Below are 21,353 nucleotides of genomic sequence, written 5' to 3'. Positions count from 1 at the left end.
GACTTTATCTATTCAACGAACAACGTTCGTATCGCTCTTTATCCGCGATTAGTTTTCAAACGTGTCGTGAACAATTACATAAATTGATATTATATTTTCTGCGAGAAAATTAATTTCAAATTTACAAGTCCATCCCATTGGGGATTTTAATGATAAGTTTCCTTAACGAAAACGTTTAATAGGATCAGTATATTAATCGAATTATTAATTTACCCATTAAAGATTCGAATTAAAATTTTAAAGCAAAGTCATTTTAAAAATTAATTGTAAAGATTATAAATCTATGATTTGACATTTTTTCTTCGAACACTTGAGACGTCAAGAGCTTCTTATTTTTAATCGGCAATTATTCGAAGAGAGCGTAATTTGATGATACCTTGATATTTTTTCCTCGAGAAAAAAGAGATTTCGAATTCATGAGAGAATTTGTTATTAAAATGAAATAGTCACGTATTGCAGAGAGCTTTCCATTTCAGAGAGATATACATGGAATTGATCATCTCCATGGAATTCATCTCGTCCTCGTGAATTCACGCCGAATGACGGCAAGTTGCGATGACGGTTATCGCGGCGAAGCGATCGTCGCAGATGCATCGTTGTCGTGACATTAGTCCGTAATAAAGCATGACGCGGATAATCCAATACAGGACATACGTAACAAGGGTCGAGCGTTTCTCGCAGTGCGCGCGGCGCGTGGTAATTTAGGTACCATTGCCTTGGTCAATGGCCAATTCCTATTTTGGCTTGCCTCCAAGGGAACAAGCAAACCAACGTCCACAAAGGCAAAAGGGTATGATTACAGTATCCGCCGAGATTTCGCTATTCCATTATCGATCTCCGATCTCCTCTCAAATTCGCGAGAAAAATTACCGTTCGAATCGTCATTGAGTTATTAATTTCTTGCGATTTTCCTTTCCCATGTTCCCTCTATCCACTCACGGGATCTTTTCCGTTGTTTATGCGGAATACTATCAGAATACACTTCGTTTCTTTTCACCATGATCTTGCAACGATCCTGAAACGCCCCGGATAAATCGCATTCGAAAGCTCTCTTTAATCCGGCCACGAGGGCACGCCGCGCCGAGTGCACCGTAAAATTTGTAATCGGTGCGAGCATTGTCGCCTCGAGTACCGTTCGTCGTAAGGAAGAGCTTCCTTCTGTTCTCTCTTTTTCCCTTATTCTCTTTTCGTTATTCGTTCGCCTTCCTCTTCGAACGATCTCGCTTCGGGATTTCTATTCTCTCGCTCGCCTTCTTCGCGCGGCGCGAGTTTTTCCGATCCAATGACGTAAAGCCTTATCGTTCCACTTTTAATCTTAGTTGGAAATATATTTGTGGGAGATCGTCTAGAGAGATAGAAAAAAAAAAAAAAAAAGAGAGACGTATAGTTACGCGGCGGCTATATATTTTTCCTCCTCGTCTCTTTTCGATCCGCGCGTGCTACGCGCGCTGTTGATTTAGCGTCACAACGCGACGACGCGGCTCGCTGGCATTGAAAAATGACCGAAGAAACGAACGAAAACGAAACAACGCACGGATAACGTAACGCGTCCATGTATCATGGGAGAATATACCTGGGTCCTTATTGATATGCATGCGCGCGAATGGGACTTTCCGACACGGGGTTAAAACTGACCGATGCAATGTGCGAAAGTGTGAAGCCGAATGACGAGAGAACGTTTATTATCCGACTGATTCGTATTCGATTGTGCGTTGCCTGCGTGTGTGTATTTGAGCGTGCGTCCTAATATATATATATATATTATATAATGACGATATATTGCAAATACAATGGCTCGATAGTTTTTAAATACCCTTGGGTAATCGCGTCGGGTATTACGATCTGTGGAAGTGGACTTTGCTGAATTATTAAAATACCGTGCATCGAGTTGCGGATAATTGATGCGTGAATTTTGGAACAAAGCAATTAAACGATAATAACGAGAGCACGCGCGGAGAGGCGCGTGGAACAGAAAATATATAGAGTTAAAAATATGTATATTGGTAATAAAATGCAATCTTCCGCCCCTATGTATATAACCGCGATTTTACGCTGCACCGCGATTATTTGATGAATCGAAGATTGGAAGATATTTATTATTTTGACCTACATCGTAAAAGTAAAAATCTGACGTTGCATTTTTAATTAATTACAGTTGTAATCGGCCGATCTGCTCTTTTCCGTTCTCGGTCGCGTTTTCTCTTTCCCTCTTTCTTAATTTTATCTTGATGTAAATACAGTTTGCGTATTATTAAATATCGTATTACAGGCAAAAGAAAGTACAATGTATAATTTGCACGGGAGAACGGGGGAAAGATTAGATGTAATGGCTAATTTCCACCTGGCTGATAGGCGCTTACTCGCATTTAATTACGTCTATGGATCTGTTTACGAGTCCGACGAAAGAGGAACGGGGGAGGGAGAGAGGGAGTCAGAGAGAGAGAGAGTGATAGGAGGGCGTCGCAGAAGGGGTTCGGATATTCCCCGGAGGGCTCGTCGACCCGCACCATAATGCTCGACGTAACGTGCCTCAGCCAGTGACTCAGCGACCGGCTGTCTGTGTTCGTATCTCGTTATTAAGTCGCGCGCACGCTATCATAAATACTATATATACGCATTGCGTTCACATATGCACGAAAATAAAAACGGTCTACTGGGGGTGATATATACTAGAGACGAGAAGGGGCGGTCGAAAACTTTGACTCATCACGTTATCCTTGCTACTCGAAATAATTCTGTTCCATTCTGTCCGTTTGACGTTAAATCGATAATATACTGTTTTACGACTTAACTAACTCTAAGCGTCTCTTCAATGATTTGAATAATTTTATTTAACACACGCGATTTCAAATTGTACGAAATTACTTCGGTAAAAAAACCAGACATTTATTTGAAAGAATAAAACTGAAGAGAATCGTTGGATTTAGCTATATAATATATAATATATGAAATTTCTCACTTGGATTATAATCTAATTAGATTTTAACTCAATCCTGAGATAGCTTTCGACATATACATATTATATCGTGGATTAGATAACTTTAATTAATCTGTTAAGACAGTATTTCTGCTGAAAAAATATCTTTCAGATACATCATCCATTTATTCGTAAGAGATAAGAAAATTAGTAGTAAGATAACATAAATTTCTCTATAAATGAGCAGTGTTGCGAAGAAATTATCGCGAGTCATATGTACACAGAAAATCGTTATGTAAACGAATTATTAATAAATAATTCTCGTAATTATACGGTGGAGCGCTCCGAGTGATTGAAACGTTCATTCAGTCAACATGTGTTAATCCAAGTTACGCCGATTTTACGTAACGGATTTGGTCAGTGTAACTGGAACAGCCAGAGCGTAATGAACGAGTTTCTCGCGCGCACGTCCATTTCGCGATTGCTTGGCTTGAGGCGCAAAATGGCAGAGTTGAAATATTTACATAATCGACTTTTCCGATTCTCAGTCGTCAGCGTGCCCGATTATCTCGACTAACGGAAACGTAGAATGCGACCGCGTTGCGCAAAATACGCGACGGCTACTCTTTATCACGTGCGGTGCAACGAGCCTACGTGCCATGTGCGTGTCAAGGCGAGCCGAAAGGCTACGCTATTTAGCGCACGCAACTCGAAAGCAAATCACTTGACCGTGAACCGCGCATTACGCCGCACTTCAATGATCCGCATTAAATCTTCTATGTGACCACGTACTACGATACATACCCTCTATTATAAGATCCTCTTTTCTCGGAAACTCCCGTAAAAACTAGTCTACTTACGCGCGGATGTATCGTGCTTTTTTTTTACCGCGATACTCATTATGTATCCGTGTAATTGATACTTGCCATCGACAGAATCACTCAAAACGAAGAGAATATTCGAGTCTTTTTGAATTTCTATATTTTGTTGGAAAAAGAGAGAACAACACGTGTAAAATAACGTGTGTTTTATATCGTTGGCGTAATTTAATTCTCCAAGGGTAGAAATACTTAATTACGTGTCGTTGACTCTTTTCCCAATAGACAATATATCCTTGGTTACGAGAGGCAATTTATTTGCAATTTCTTACGGGCCATTGTACAAGTATACGGGATATGTGTGTATTCATTTTAATTATACCGTCCGGTTTGCATTTACGAGATGCTCGTGCGCGACAGCACTTCGTGCTTTAAAGAATTCTCTTAATGCGCGCACTGACGTGGAAACTGGGTTCGATAGCTTAATCAACCGATCTCCCTCAGGGAGTTTTTTTCCTCCCCCACCTTTGGCGCTGATATAAAAATCGAGGAAAATACTTTTCTCGCCGTTGTCGATCGGAATCCGTCCGAAAAAACTTCGTAAAATAATCTGTGCGTGTTCAGAGATTAGTCTTCTAAATTATAAGTTAAATATCATTGAATGAGACTATTATCTGCAGAACCGTATTAAAATAATGACGCGGATCAGGGAATTTGGACATATAATGATCCTGGAGAAATTCAGGAAAATTGAGAAAAAATCTTTTCTTTTGTCGCAATAATATTAATAATAATTTAACAAAAAATATTACACATTAATATTTCTTAATATTATGTCGGAAAATATATAATATTTAACTTTTATTTGTACGGCAACCGTGTCGTTATGTTAAAACGATTGGTTTATACATCGAGTTTATTTAAAGTACCAGTTAACTAAACACTGCGACGTATAAATTCATTACGAGATCATCTTGAGATTAGATCGAGTTTCTTGACGTTGATTAAATTTCACGAAAGGATGCTAGGCTATATAGGAATGTTGCGTTGCTGCTGCGCTGCGTGCTATACACCGGATATTAAAGGTCAGGGTACATTGCTACAATGACCTTTTACGCGCGCGCATCTGTTCGCCTGCCGGCGGGCGTTTGTGGATGTTAGTAGCCATTAATGGGATGAAAGCTTACCTGTGCTTAGCTTAGTTGGACAGGATGAAAGTTTCTGTTTGATCACTAACTAGCAACCAGTTATTTAGCATCGAAAAAGATACGATGCACAGTGTAAAACTATACATTTATGTAGTTTAAAATACGAGAAGTGCACTAAAGACTTTTACAACATCTTATTCTAATTATCATATTCTAATTATAACTGCTCTGATTTCAGTAATATAATTTGTCTGATTTTTAAATTTGACTTTATATTATTCATTTGCTTTCTTGTATACGTAATTGTGTGTGTATATATTTTCAAATATTTATATTTACAAATTTCTTAATAATTTTACATTTTAAAACTTATATCCTTTATATTTTTATTATAAATTGAAAAGAGATGTAATATGTTTTGAAATAATATACAAATTTGCTATTGTTTTTGATGGATTTTGTATGTATACAATTTGAGAGGTCTCTAAATATAAATAGAGTTGTGTCGAACAAACTTGTATTGAAAGTGTGAAGAAAGAAATGAAAATAATGATAGAAATGGATCATCGAGATACATACTATGCATTTTTTCTGCTATTGAAAATATAATACCAAAGTGCTAATTTTAATTATTAATTCCTTATTTGCGATATTATGGTTTGGGCAACTTAAAAAGTTACAAATAAAAGGAAGTGCTGTTTAAAAAGTTATTTTATTATTCATAAAATTTTCATACACAGCTTCGAGCACATTTTCCAATAATTCGATCGATATATTATTATTTAGGTTTCTACTAGTATCCGATAGAGTTGAAATAATTTTAACGCGTTAACATTAATCCGCGTTACAAAGCACACGGATAAAATTTCTATCACTCCCTCCCGATAAATTTTAGAATTTATAGTCTATAAATTATTACAATCTGTATATCCCGCTTTACATTAAATGAATATAACATAACATATATAATTCGTTAAATTTTGTAAATGTAAACCACATAATTATTAATATACAATTATTATCGAACTAATTGTGTGCTTTAATTTATAAATAAAAATCTTTAATTTTATGAAATATTCGCGATAATTTCTTTCTCGCGTGCGAGAGTCAATTACTTTTATTCTCGCTTATTATGCACTTTTCTCTCCCTTTTTTGTACCCTTCAGAATTACTCGTGCAGCTGTTTTAACCTCATGAATATCGAGACACTAGCTGACTTGGTATATGCGAGCTTTCCCATTGAGTCATACAAATGTACGTGTTAAGTTGTATCCACATACTATACATGTGCCAATGATTGTCTCCCCTCGTAGACGTCGTCGACTCATTATCTTTGTCAAATCGAGATAGAAGCGATGCGTCATACGTTGAATTTCCATGTAACACTTGCTCACATTGGAGGTAATTAATTGGGTTAATGTCGGTATATTAGCCAGTTAGCGAGTGAAATAACAGCGTGTCTATATATAGAACTGGAGACCTAAATACATTTTACTCGTTTTAAAAAAAAGCATGAATGAAATGGTATTTCCAGTTTTCCGATACGTACATGTATAATTCGAAAACGTTATATTGATTTTTAATACAAACGCAAATATACAATGCATGTAATAAAAAGAATTACGTTATTTGAATTATATCTTGAATATTGTCTTAATATACTGGTAACTGAATTCGAGAAACTGAAATAATAAAGGTAAACCCACAGAGATTTGCGAAATAAATTTAAGATTAAATTTAAATATTTTTTTTAATATGAAGGTAAAAATTCGAGAGATTTTTATTTTATTGAAAAATTAATCTTATTAAAAAATATATTTTTATATGTGTTATATAATTCAATAGTGGTTAAATAATGTTCATGAATATACGCTTATGTGGTGAAAATAAATTTTATAATTGTGTTCAAAGTGCTTTTCGACTCTCATAAATTTTCAAAGAGTTTTCATTAAAAATTATATCTTTTTTATAAATTATATTTTATTCAGCAAATTTTCTGAACGTATATACGTAAATAAATATATAATTATATAAATAAAAATATAAATATAATATAATATATAAATATAAATATATTTTTGATCTGAATGTAATTTTTTGAAAACCAGCAAGTCTCAATATAATTAGGAAATAAACTTTACGAAATTTTTTTAATCCTTCAAAAACGTACCGAAAATTATTATTTTGAATGAGTTATCAAACATTAATCGTCCATAGTGAAAATTTAGAAAAAATATAGAAGATTTATGTTTTTCGATAAACGGCAAGTTAGGATTCTACGCAAATAGAGGATTAGCATCAGAATCGTGACACAGCCGCGTTACGTCATCGGTTTCTATGCAACCCCTGTATTTACGCGCGTGGCCCTTTATTTATTCTTTGTTTACACCGAATTCTGCTTTCTGCACTGTCAACGTGAGACCGCGACGCGAGTTCGCGCGTTTCAAAAGACGTCTTGTTATCTCGGTGCGACCGTACCAATTGCATCCAAAGTTGTATATAAATAATCGAAATGTCGTTATTAATGCAGCGGACATGTAACGTATTCTATTCTGAACAGACTTGAACGATTTTCTCCGACATGACATTCCTTCACGAAAGACTCGGCTCTGTCTTGTGCGTTATCGATGCGAACGCACGCAGTTTGACTTGTATCGAGTTACGAAGTAGACGTATATCCGTTTACCTTTTTGCTCTCGAACAGAGAAGACGAACGCTTTCGGAATAAAAGAAGAAGGTTTAAACAGAAAAAGAGAGGAAAGAAACACACACACACATAGATATACATTGATACACATAAAGGTGCCGCAGGATCCTTTCGTGTTGTCCGAAACCAATTTATCGGGATGACTAATAAAAATATCGTTTCCTTTCGGTCGGGCAGGCCGTCAGTAGACAGGCAGATGCGCCTATCTATCGAGGGAACGGATATACGGCGGTGATAGGATAGGACGAGACGAGAAAGCGAAAGTAAAGTTTGCTCCGGTTGGAAGCAGGGAGCGAAGATGCTTTATGACGCGTCTAAACGACTGTGTGACTCTGCGTTTCTCACAATATCTTTCATTTTTATCGTTTTCTTTCAACGGCACGCTTCATAACATCTGCCCCTTTGTCGTTGCTTAATTTCTCTCTCGTTGTCATCCACTTGTCGTCTGGCAATTGTTTTGGTCTGTATACGTTTTGTTTGAAAATATTTGTGTTTAAATTAAGAATAACTCGACCCCCTTTCTTCTGGTAATCTGGTACTCGTAAAGTTACTCTCTGTTTTCTTCGTTCTACAAAATTCACAGGCTCCGTCCATGATTATGTCAGATTCGCGGGAGTAATGTGCTTAACATAAGCGTAAACGGGGTTGCTCGCAATTTTACTAATTCATACGTCAGCATTTCTGGTTAATGCAATTTCCTCGAGCGGTAATATTACGAATTGTTTTCGCGGAACTTTCTCTTTGTGCAATCTTCTTCCGGCGCATCTCTCGAATCCTTCCTGCCACCGGAGTGCTAAATTCCATTACCTCTTAAATGCTCGCGCGGATTCGTAAATAGTAACAGCAGGAAACAACGAGTTTTTGAATAACTTTACGGATAATTGCGGATGCGCAGATGATTTTATTTTATATTTCTTGCGAGATTAATGTTACGACAATAAAACATATACGGATTGAGACGTCGTTATCGAGATCGATTTTACTAATACATATCCGTGCTTATCAATCCTCAACATCTTTTGATAGCAAAGGGATCTTTTCCAAAGAGTCATCCTATACCGAGAATCACACAACATCAAGTCCCTTCTGCCCGCCTTTGTGGAGTACGATTACGAATGAGTCACTCGCGTTTAATTGAACAAGAAGAGAGCCCGCCCATAGATATTACGGTAGAATTCTTCGAAGTTTAAGGGACCCGGGAATAGCCATTTCCTCAGAGAGTCATTAGAAGTTACACGATAACGAAGATGAATCCGTATAAAGGCCAGATATATGTAGATACGACCATCGTCACGAAGATGAATCGGACAACGAACACATCTCTTCACGACTCGTTTCTGCGAAAAAAATCGATCGCGATCGAAAAGTATTCGTCAAGATAGCCGTCGTTGAATGATAATATCACGCTACGATCCCTCACGGGCATTGCCAGAGGTTCGGTAACTGAAAAGTCGACACGCATTGTCGCTCGTTTTCGCGTCGGCTGTCGGGGTTGGTGTCGTCATGGGACTTTTCGTCGTGGAGCTACGCCAAGAGCAGCTACGTCGTAGAGACTTCGTTTCCAGCATACCGAGGAAACGGCGAAGACGGACTCCGCGCCGTCGAAGTACGTAAGATGGAACGACGTATTTATTTATAGGACCGTCGAGAACGTAAGAAGACGTTCGCGCCCCCATCGTAACTCGCCATACGGCCGTACGGTAATGGCGATTTTATGTTGCGCCGAGGTGCCTCCTTATGTCGTCCTATTGCGTCGACGCGTATGTATGTGACCCCCTTTTTTCCGCAGCCTTCTCTCAACTCTCTCTCTCTCTCTCTCTCGGCCGTCGTTATCGTCGTCCTCCGTCCCCTACGCGGCCATCGTCACTCTCCGGCGGCGTATTACGGAAAAGGGAAACTTCTGGATACCCAGGGCTCAGCCTTGGTCTTAGCGTCTTTCTCCCGGTCGTTTCGTCATATCCCGCGGGAAGAGGCGCGTCGTTCATCATGGCTTCTCTCGATTATCCCACGGGAGGCATGTGCGCGCGCGTCAGTTTCCGGTTGACGCACCTTCACGACTCGCGCATCTCGCTCCTTTGCTTTCGACACTCGTCTCTTTCCGCTTTTCCTTCACCTGCTGCCATGGAAATTAAATAAAAGAGCCATGCGCGTTTTTAATTACCGCTGTCGAATAAATTAGAAGTTTCTTAATATAAAGCGTCAAATCTTTAGTCGAGATTGAAAATTTCGACGCATGTCCTTTCCTTCCTCTTCACATCTGAATCGCAGAGTGCATTTATGAATTTCTCATCGTCTCAAGATTGAAAGTGTTTTTTAGTATCATCAAAAAATTTTGAGAATTATTTGGTTACCTAGTCTTGTTGATTTTTCTTTTTTTTTTTTTGCAACGTTATGGATTTTTTCTTTTATATACGCTCCTCATATGAAGATTATGAAGATATTTGTATCAATTAAAAGACATGACATATTCAACAATTTAAATTAAAATTAGCTAATTTAAAAATTAAGACCAATTTAACAATTAAATAAATAATACTCAATAATGACGTGAATAAAATTAAGATAGATATGAGCTCTGTCATATAAACAGAAATCGATATATATATATATATATATATATATATAATAGCCGGTTAAGGATTAAAGTGGCTTAACGTACGCCGTGCTTTTTATACAAAATGTATTTGATACTGTATTATTTGTCTAGTAAATTCACTTATATTTTATTCGATTGGAAAATTATTCAGAACTACTCTTTGGAAGGAAATAGAGTCTAATGGTTATTGAAATGGCTACACGTGTGGTCACTCTGATGACACATTGGATAATCAAATAAAAAGTTCATCCTCAATAATTATGGGGACCATTGTAGTGTCATACTTGATGGATATCTACTATCTACGGGCATACTCATGATTAAGATTGAGCCATGTGGTAATATTCTCATGAGAGAAAGAGAGATTTTCAACCTAATTAATATTAGAGAGAGTCCTTTCTTATTTTATTTGTGTTGAAAATTAAATTCAATTTTAAAGATATTTTGTGTGTTTACATGTGTATTAAGGCTTTATTCGTATTCAGATGATTATATATTCGATGGGATGTTGCAGGAAGAATATATATAAACGAATATAGAAAGAAGTACACACGCATTTGATAAAGCATGCATATATCTTTCGTTTTATGCTGGTTCTTGACTTGAAGACTTTGTTCGACGAATTAGGAAGGGGGAAGAGGAAAGGCAAGTAGACTGATGGCCCCTTCTGCGCCCCTTCGTGTTGTTCATATCCATGAGAATTATTCGCCGCGTATAAAAGCTGTATTCTCATACGGAGCACAGAAAACATTTCGAAGTCTCGTCGGGATGAAGAAAACCCTCTTTCCTTCCCCCTTTAACGTTGGTTTTGTCCGTAATGGCCGTGGATGGAGTGATTTATGCAACGCTCAGAGATTCGCGCGGCGAGGGAGGCAAAAGGTCGGCGGAGGGTCGAGAGAGTAGATAGATAGGAGGGAGAGAGGAGAGGGATGCTGGGAGAAAGAATATTCATGCCCGGGGGATGATGCGGAATTCAGTAGACGGTAATTAGAATATCGTAAAGTTGGCGAGAAGTGATATGAATAGTTGAGTATTATTTGTTTGCCTTTCCGGGCGCGCTTTAAGTAACGATTCCGTTGTGAAATGAGTCTCGGCCGTTCCTTCCTTTTGGCCGGCGCGCCTTTTGAATATTTGAAAGAACCGTACTGTGCAAAGAAAAAAACTGAAACTGAAAAAAAAAGAACGAACGTGACAACTGCGATAAATATTAAACTATCGCGCGCGACCGCGAGAATTCTCCGTATCTTTATTTTTACGTTTAATTGGCGGAACTTTTTTTTTTAAATTGTATAATTATAATGTTTGGGAATTCTTTAGGGAAAAGAGGGAAAGCTCTATCAATTATATCGAAATGTTGTGAGGTATAAGTTTCAGAAAGCCGTTCGACGAATTTGCCGAGGATTGCATTGAGTTAGTATTAATAACTCTAGCTACTATCCGCTGGCTTATAATCGCTAATCTCTATGACCCTGTATAAGTATCTCTTTAAGCCCTTGACGACGTTGAGCATTTAACTTTTGCGGAAGTAGCCGAATTAGCATATTAATCGATTTCGGAAACATTCGCGCATACTTGCGCGCACGGCCGAGATAAGGTTGAGATGTTATTCCTTTCATCATTTTCTTACATTTTTATTGGGACTTATCCGAATCGAATAAAATATCGCGATGATGTTAAGAACCGATAATAATTAGTTCTCAGACTTTCTTAATAAATTGTTTAATACTATATTAATCGCAATGCATTGCTATGGAAAATATCTGATTGTAAGCAATACAAAGACTTTTTTTAATAAAAAAATAATCGAATTAAATTACAGACTTTGTAGCAGCTGTTCAAAATGAATTGTCCTAATTTTAATTTTTAAATCTTACTTTCTATTTAAATATACGCATAATGGATTAAAATTTCTTGAGCAATAATTAATAGTCAATGTCTTTTATATACGTACTCATTTAAATTGTTTTCTATATAATTAACTTTTGCCTCACTTTCTTATATTAATTTTTATTAATTATTTTAATTTTTAATAATTTTAATTAATTGCAAAGACGCGTGCGTAGTATGAACTCATGCAATTTTCTTCAGTACGTAGTTGGGAAAAATATACCGTTCCAGGCGTATTATTTGATTTTATTCTATTATACGAGTATTTGCCGCACACTATAATAGATAAGCTGTAACGATGACAAATGACGTGTATTTCTTATTTACACGAAGGGAACGCGTAAGCCTGAAAATGCGGGTGTGGCTATAATTTCTCTCCGATCCGGGCTCTCGTTTAATGCCGGTCAGTTGGAAGCGAATGGCAAATTGTTATTGCGGATGTATCTCTAGTTTTATTTGATGACGCAGGCGAGAAGGAAACGATGTGAAAATGAACAGAATTCGCGTTTGAGATTATATGTGCGCCGTCTTATTATTTTCTCGAATGATATTTTTCATGTCTTCCTAATCTTACGTGTATTTGTTTTTCTGCGAGAATACTATTAGAAATATATTTATCTCGACAATTTAGATTCTCTTTACAAATCGCTCTTTTATGCAGTACTGCAACAAGTGCTCGCCATTTGATACTGGTTTTGACGTTATTCGACACTCGTTCCGAAATAATACGCGTCTACATTTGTCACAAGAAAATAAATTTTATTTTTTATTTTTTTAAAATCTAAACCTTTAACGCACAATTGATGCGTCCCATTTATCTACAAGAAACATTGACATCGCGATTCATCACGCGCAAAAAACGTAGCTTCAAGTAACCGAAAGAAACGTCAATCGAGATAGCCATAGTCAGGTTTGCACCGAGTTATAGGGCATAGGTCCCTGTAGCAGCAGCCGACCGGCCGACTCGTTATAAGAGCGATTTAACCCCCGTTGACCCTGCGTGGTTTGGCCTGACCACCGGCGCAATATTACAGTTTCTTTCGTCGTCCATTAAAATATGCCTGTGCACGCACCGCGTGCGAGCTAAAGTCGTATTTATACGGTCGATTTATGACTATTCCGGATAAAATATCAGCGTAAATCAATAGGCCGATAAATTTTTTTAGTCGTTTCGTATAAAATAAATTATAAATTTAAATTTTGTTTATAAGATTTAATAACATTAAATTAAATTTTAATGTGTAATAAAATCAATAATTTTAAATAATTTTTTAATAATTATTATTAATTTTTAATGCGGAACATTATTTAATTTTTTCTTTAATTCATTATTCATTATATTCCTGAAAAATTTTAAAACAATTATTACAATATTATCAATGAAAGTAAATGTATAAACAATACAACAACAAAATATGAACGATTTGACGTATTGACAAAGAATAACATTTTTAATAATTTTATTATTTTTGTATGTAATCTCAATTATTATTATTTCTTTTCATTATTTTTTAATTGTCAAATCATTTTTCGATACTTAATAACATTATTTTCTTTTATTTATCCGACGGCTTTGTTTATATCTTGATCTTGTAATAATTTCTTACAATTCTCAATTACATATTTACAATTTTTTTTTTTATTTTTCGTACTAAAAGCGTGTGAATTTGCTTTAAGCTATACACCCTGCTCACGCCTACACATAGTCGCATACATCGAGACCGTCCATCATTAATACATGCTTCGGTCAAACGATAATTAGATGGACGTTACCCTTACGGGAATTGGAGTAATTAGATTTAATTGGTGCGAAGGGGCAGCGCCCCCGCTTTCTCTCTCTCTCCCTTTCTGCCTCTCTGTTTCTCGCCATTTTCACCGACCGAAGCTTGCGGTTGGTGCCTCGCTATTATCTCGTCGCGATAGTGCTCTTTTCCAACGTTCTATCGCGATGTTACGGCTAAACGGAAAATGAGGTTGGCCGCAAGAATATGTTCGCATTTTTTAAATATTTTACTAATGTAAACGCGAGAAGAATAAATTTAGCCACGTAAGCGTCAATGTTTTTCTTTATTAAAAATACCATTCTTGATATATCTCTACATATAAAATATATTAAATAGTTTATTATATAAATTATTAATTATTTTTAGCTACGTTGATTTTTTTTATAAAAAAAGTTATATAATGATTTGTATATTTTTAAGATTATTAAATAATTTAAAATGATTTTTTTAATTATTATTGCAAATGAATAAAAAAAACTAAGTTGACTGACTTTTAAATGAGGAGATGCAGGACGTTTCGTGCTCGACTTATGTTCTTACGCGAGTTTACACGCTCGATTTGCATCTTTATATCGCAGATTTGCGCAGATATTGAAGATCTTCGATCCGAAACAGCTGTCAGAAACCTCGTTCATTCTCAGTCGGAGACGCTCATCGGGATAGCGAACGCGCGCGTCCTCGTTTCGCATCGTAAGGCCGGGATCAAGTATGTGTCACGATCTTTTTCTCTTTAAGCCTTCCGAGGGCGGCAACGGTCGTAACGATCCTCAGGACGACATCTGAAACTAACGCGATCTGATTTATCGCCCCTACCGGGTCGCCTTATTACATTTGTATCGAGGGACGTGGCGCGTGAGGCGGAAAAGGAGGAGGAGGAGGAGAAGCGTAACGCGAGATAAATTGCGACGCGATATAAATTTCTAAGAACTAAATGGTAGATGGAGAACTCACCCCGAGATTCTTCCTCGCTGTCCGAATATTGGATTTCAGCGGAGGCAAGAAAGTACCGAACCTCTCCGCCTCTGCTTTCCTCTCCTCTCTTCCTTACCCCCATCAACTCTCCTGCAAACCCTTTTCCCAACTTCTCGTCCTTACTTTCTTTTCCATCTCCATCTCCACCTTCACCTCCACTCTTGTCTCACTCTTTATCACGCAGTTCTCAACCAACGGCTTTCCGCAGCCCTCCGCTCTGCTATCTTATCCCTCCCTGAGTTCTTTTATCTCTCGATCCCTTTTATACGAATACACGAGTGTAGTAGATGCGTAGCAAGAGCCGAACGCATTAGTTGAAACGAAAGACTACTGACCGTGGGGAGGTAAGAACTATTTAAATTGAAATTGAAGCTTTCCCATCGGCGGAGAGGGAGAAAAGGAGGTAGAAGAGAGAGAGAGAGAGAGAGAGGGACGCCGCCTTCTCGGTTACTCTTCGATAGCCGTGCTATTTCACGCTGCTTCTTCTTATCCTCCGTCATGCCGTTCGATCCCCTCTAAAAGCGAGTAACGTCTAAGTAGGAGCAACGCCTCGCACTTTGGAAATTGGCTCCTAAATCGCGGGGAGGGTGATGTGATCACGCTAGTTCGTAAATTATCAGCCTCCGAGAATCGAACAGTCTTCTTGCTCCTCTACACTTTTTTTTCCGATTCTTACGGTCTTCTCTCCCCTCCCTTCCTCTTTTTTCTATAATCTCAGCATGCATTTCTTATCTATATGCAGAGCAATTTTATGCTCTCTCCCCTTTAAGCAGAAAATATTTTATTTGTTAGACTAAAATTTTTGTTGTGCTTTTGAATTTCTCTTGCAATCAATAACTTTTTATTGTACAATATAATATAATATAACGTAAAAACATATAATGATAGGTAATTGCATGTGACTGCATTATTAAAAGCGTAACGTCACAAATAAATCTAAATAAAATCTCTCTTTAATTGTAATTAATTAATTCTGACATTTTTCCGTTGCACTCTGCAATCGTATGTAATTTTAGTGATTGTAAATTGATACAACTTATATTGTTTGTTTTTGTGTTGATATTTTTAAAAACTAGGACAATCAATAATTCTCAAATAGAAAATAACTAAATGAAATATAAAAGAAATATAAATACATAATACGTGATAGTTTGCTGTCGCACGAAGTAACACATTATAATTAAATGATATACATTTTTACGACATATCAAGCATTTAATAGTAATTATCCTCTTCCAGGAATAGTCGGCGAACGATGACATCTTAATCTGCATTATTTCATTCAGTATTCCTCCCACGTGTCTTCCCTACTTCATGGGCGTGGTAAATTCATGTAGCTTCATATAGAATTACAACGAGGCGTTTATTTGAACCGTCAAGTTGTATATTAACAAGTAAATTTTTCCGCACCCGTTCATATATGTAAATGCACACTCGCTTACGGCTTGATGCAATCTTAATCCAGTATGTTTTTAATGCCTTTAAGTCATCCACTTCGGGTTCGGCAATCTTACATCGTTTATCGTTCTTTCCTTTTCGCGAACCTCGCTCACGGCGATAAATAGAAGTCTCGCATGATATCCTTCGAGTTGAGATCGTATTCGAGGGCAGACTGAAAACAATGCTTTATTAATAACATACTGGTGCCCGACTGTCGGCTGCCGGTATGAATCGCCATATATAACTAATTGCTCGTGGATGGATTGGATAGGATACAAGCCATTCCGACCAATTTATCGATTCCTTTCGATCAATCCCTTGCGGCGTTGCATCGCGATGTTAATCTTTTAATGCGAGACGTCGCGTCAGTATCGACGACATTAAAAATAGTCCAGAGTTCCTGATGTTGCTTTTTTTAAAAGTAAATAACTAAAAGATGATATAAAAATGAAGTAATAATTGCGAAAGGGATATACATATCTATCTTATATACACATTACATCTAAAGATTTTCGTTCACCGAGAGAAACGGGTTACCAAAATCTTGCAGAGAATACCGGATTAGCTTTCCATATTTGATCATCCTATTTCGTGCCCCAATTAGTCGGGGCACTAATTTACAGCTGGCTGTGCAGTTATATATATCTACATACATACCGGAGGTCGGGACAACGCACCGTGCGAACTGCTGAAGACTAGCTCCTTGGATTCACCATTGCTCTGTAATTTGGTGCAAATTCCTTAACTATTCTTGTCAACATCTCGCTCTCTATTCTCTCTATACTCTCATTTTTCTCTCTCGCAATTTAATGCGTAACGAAAGAAAGACAATATGAAATAAAATAAAAAAAACTACTAGGTGTTCTTTCGGTTCTATATCGATTATGTTTTAATGAGGTTATTTCTGGAATTTTTTAAATCTATATTTTCAAGAATTAAAAAGAAAAATTAAAATTCCCTTAAAAAAATAAGATTATTTGCCGTCATTATATAATAATTATTGAAATTTATTATGCATGAAAGGTTGTGTGAATCGACAGTTTTCGCCAATAAAGGCCAAGTCAGTGTATAGTGTATAGCAATGTATAATCGCCGTAACCTCGAGAGAGATCCGTACAGCGGTAAGTGAAATCTTGACCACTTTCCGAGGGTAAGAGCGCTCCAATAAGCCGAGGATCGGCTATGGCACGGTCTATTTAGTTTATCGTGACGGGCAGCACCTACATTTACGCGCCCTATTCGACCTTTCTGTCCAGGGATGGACCGTGACTTGCCAGAGCGTAAGTTTAACGATTGGATTCCTAATGGGAACGTACATGAATAAAGATATATCAAAAGACACGTTTGCTTTGTTATTTTACGAAATATATATTAGTTTTAAAACGTGCATATTTTTAAACAAAATTGTATTATACAAAACTCCTTGGAACATTTGACAACTCTGCTACATTTGGCGGTTTCTTTAACAAATATATTTGATTCACCTCTATAATAAATGTATATAGACTGGAGAGAAAAAGAATAATTTTTCTATTTTTTTAGAATACATGTTTTATATCTTTAGTATTAAATATTTTAGTAAGGTCTTAAATTATTTAATGATAAAATAAAATAACGCAAATAAGGTTTCGTTAACTATCCTCACTCTTAAAGCTTATTTGAGAAAAGACATTTTATGAAATAAATAAAATTAAAATTATTGACGTCCCAACACGTCTGTATATGAGACTAAAAAGAAGACTATTATTTATTCAAGAATATATTTGTACAAGTCAATCTAAAAAAAAAAAAAATCTTGCAAACCGTCCCTGTTTTCGTCAAGAAACCAACGAGAGCTCGTGCGATAGCACGACGTACGGAACGGCCGGCCGGACGTGTCCGGGATCGAATTATCCTGATTCTATTTAATTTAGACGGAATCGTATAAAATACAAGAGCTCTCGAGATCAGAGGTCGAACGATGAAGAGGTCGCTCCGACCTGTAGGGTGGAAACGAGCGTCGTGGAGCCGCTTATCGTCGCCTCCTAGCGATCCTCTGGTAATGTACAACCGTCATTCCGATCTCACGCGGGTCTCCTTCGGTCATCCGATCGTAAGTTTCCCTGCGCTGACAACGATCAAGGTCGCAACCTCTTGACCCGTTTTGCCCGAAGCTGTACGGTTATGAGAGCGATACAATTTGGAAGATAAATTTCTTGTTAGCAGCGTCAGCAATTTGGATCGATTGATTCTATACTTTTGAAAATCTTTTTTATTGTTTTAAAAAGAGAGAGAGCGAGAGAGAGAGAGAGAGAGAGAGAGAGAGAGAGAGTGTTTATTGTGATAAATTTCAGAAATTTTCTGCTATATTAGAGAATTTATAATACACAATTTTTTTTCGAACTTTACTTATCATATGCAATAATTAATGATTCCATAAGTATTTTTAGCAATTTTATACAGATTGTCTTTTAATCTAATTTTTATTGCTTGACTAGTTTTGTATTTTTATTTCTTATACATTGTATGTTACGCATTATAGTAATCAATTGATATGAAAAAATTGAAAACAAATAATAAATTTTATTGGTTATATGCAAATTATTTAATTTTTTTATTGTTTTTATTGTTTGAGTATTTTAACTGCTAATGGTTAATTATTATTACAGTAAAAAATTAAAAACATTGATGTTTTGCTCATTTGATATATTTTTGCATATGATAAAATTTTTACTAATATATTCCGAATACGCTACTAAAATATTGTACGATAGCTGCGAGCTAACTCTGTTAGTGGATTGTGATTTTTAATAATTGAACCAATTCTGATTCTTAATTATTATATTGGCTCATAAATTGTGCAATATCTGTTACAACTATTACAAACGTGAATTCAATAACTTAAATTAATTTCCGCTATTGTTCGGTTTTTTTTATATCTAACAATCGTAAGATACGCGCGATCGCATCGCGAATTGTGGTAACAAGCAAAATCGATTTCCATTCGCTTTGGGCAACGGTAAACTTGCTAACTTATGTTGACAAATCGAGCGACGTGTCAACAAATTAAGTCACGAAACGTCGAATCCTGTCAGTCGAATGTAACGCAGAAGGAATAGACGAGAAACGAGAGGAGGGAAAAACGAGGGACGAAGTGACGGGGATTTCCAAACCCGGGCTTAAAGTCAATAAGGGAGAGAGCCCGACGTGATGAGGCGAGAAAAGGACCTTTCATAAAAGTTTCGATAAGTCGCACCTCGCACGAACAGCAGTACGAAAGACTTCTGTACGCTTATAGGCAATTTTGCACAACTATACTCAAGTTCGAATCCCAGTATTAGTTTTACTAGTAGCAGGCGTCTTAAAAGCGGCTATCAACTCTTGTTGATTTTCAAAAATATCAAGACGATAAATAACTTGAGTCGCGAGCGATTTCATCTGTCACATCTTTTAAATATTTAACGGCATTAAAATCGATTATCTTTCCTGTGTCTTTATTTGTTTCTGTAATTGTAGAATTACAATTACATATTTACATTAGATAATATATTAGTAAATATATGTAGAATGTTTCTACATTACTGTAATTAGCTTATAAAACTTTAACAATAATGCATTAAACTCTGAATTGTTAATTGCGCAAGTTTCATTCATTGTCTAGACGATGTAACTATTGTTAAACTTGAAGAAATTTTCGCGATTTGAAAAAGCTCATAAGAGAGCTCTCTCTCTCTCTTTCTCGTTAAAATATAAATTACAAAATTTCGGAAAATATAATTACAGAATAATAATTACATTTAGACATTTAAAGATATATATTCGTAAAATTACGCATTTAAGGATTTCTAGTAATCTTTGAAGAGGTCGTAAAGATGTGCGTCTCATTCACCTTGACGAAGTAAATGAATATCAAGGGGAGAGAAACGAATAGTCGAGGCAGGAAGTAAGGGGAGTGATAATTGGGGAACGAGGGGGCGGACGAGACAGAATAGTGAGAGAAGGGTGACTCAAGTGGGGAACGCGTAGCAATCGACGCTGCAAATTATCTGCAATTATTTCATCTATATCGCTTGTTGGTCCGAGTTCATGGCTATAGATTGACAGAATGCTAGACACTCATTATACTATATTTCATATTAAAATGACTAAATACGTGCACATTGGAAATGTTTATACTATGCATCAGAAGTTTGAATAAAAAGAAATTGTTTTTAAAAGTCTCGCAAAATTTTGCATATATTTTAATGATAACAAATTACAAATTGTAACAAATTATTTGTAATAATAATCTTTTTTCAAGTTTGTTATTTTATATTATTATTTTACTATTATATTATTTTTATTATTATTTATATGTATATGTATTATTATATATTTTATTATTATTTTTTAATATTTTTTTATATGTCTTATTATAAATATTCGAATAATATTCGTTATAATTTATAATTAATGTTATTTCATTGAAATCTACTTTTAAGTCAAGCTATATTCCATTTCTTCGCGCTCACATTATTGTATAATAGAATAGATTTCTCCTCTCTTTCTCAATATTATAATAGAATCTAAAATTTAAATGATTTTCATTTTGAGTCAATTTTAATCTTAATAAGGAATGAAATAATTTAACAAGTATAATTTAATAGGACAATTATTTGTCATTATTACATTATTTTTTACATTGATCACTAAAATGAATATTTGATGAGATAAGTATATTTAGCTAAGCATACTTAGATTGCATTTCTTTTTTCCTTTTACTGGCAAATAATGCGCACTTTGCGCACGATTTTTATATAGACTTAATTTTTTAATTTATTATATAAAATTTTTTTAAATTTATTATATAAAAAATCTATATATTTAAAGTTACTTTACTGATATTCTATATATCTATATTATATATACTTAAAAACCATTAATTCTTTTATCAATTCTGTTTTAATATATAATATACTCATATATAAGTCTGTGCAAAAATAACTTATTTTTTATACTGTAAAAGAATAAAAAAATATATGTATAAATATAAAATAATATATAAAATAAAAAAAGTATATAAAGTAATTTTAAATATATAGATTTTTTCTTTATTTATTTGATAA

At 35.7% G+C, this 21,353-nt stretch overlaps 1 protein-coding gene across 5 annotated transcripts in view; it reads left to right on the top strand.

The window, feature by feature from the left end:
- The window catches only part of LOC140669659 (nephrin), a 380,112-nt gene that overhangs the window by 5,770 nt on the left and 352,989 nt on the right, over positions 1-21,353 (top strand). The window contains exon 4 of one of the 5 annotated variants that reach the window (XM_072899686.1): positions 16,069-16,152. The exons of the other annotated variants lie outside the window; for them this stretch is intronic. The gene's annotated coding sequence lies outside the window, so the exon portion shown is untranslated. The remainder of the gene's footprint in view (positions 1-16,068; positions 16,153-21,353) is intronic. 5 annotated transcript variants of the gene reach the window in all.

This window comes from Anoplolepis gracilipes, chromosome 9 (genome assembly GCF_047496725.1).
Source record: "Anoplolepis gracilipes chromosome 9, ASM4749672v1, whole genome shotgun sequence".
In the NCBI taxonomy this organism is placed as follows: Eukaryota; Metazoa; Arthropoda; class Insecta; order Hymenoptera; family Formicidae; genus Anoplolepis; species Anoplolepis gracilipes.
Note: the sequence above shows the minus strand (reverse complement) of the source record. Positions and strands in the feature narration are given on the sequence as shown.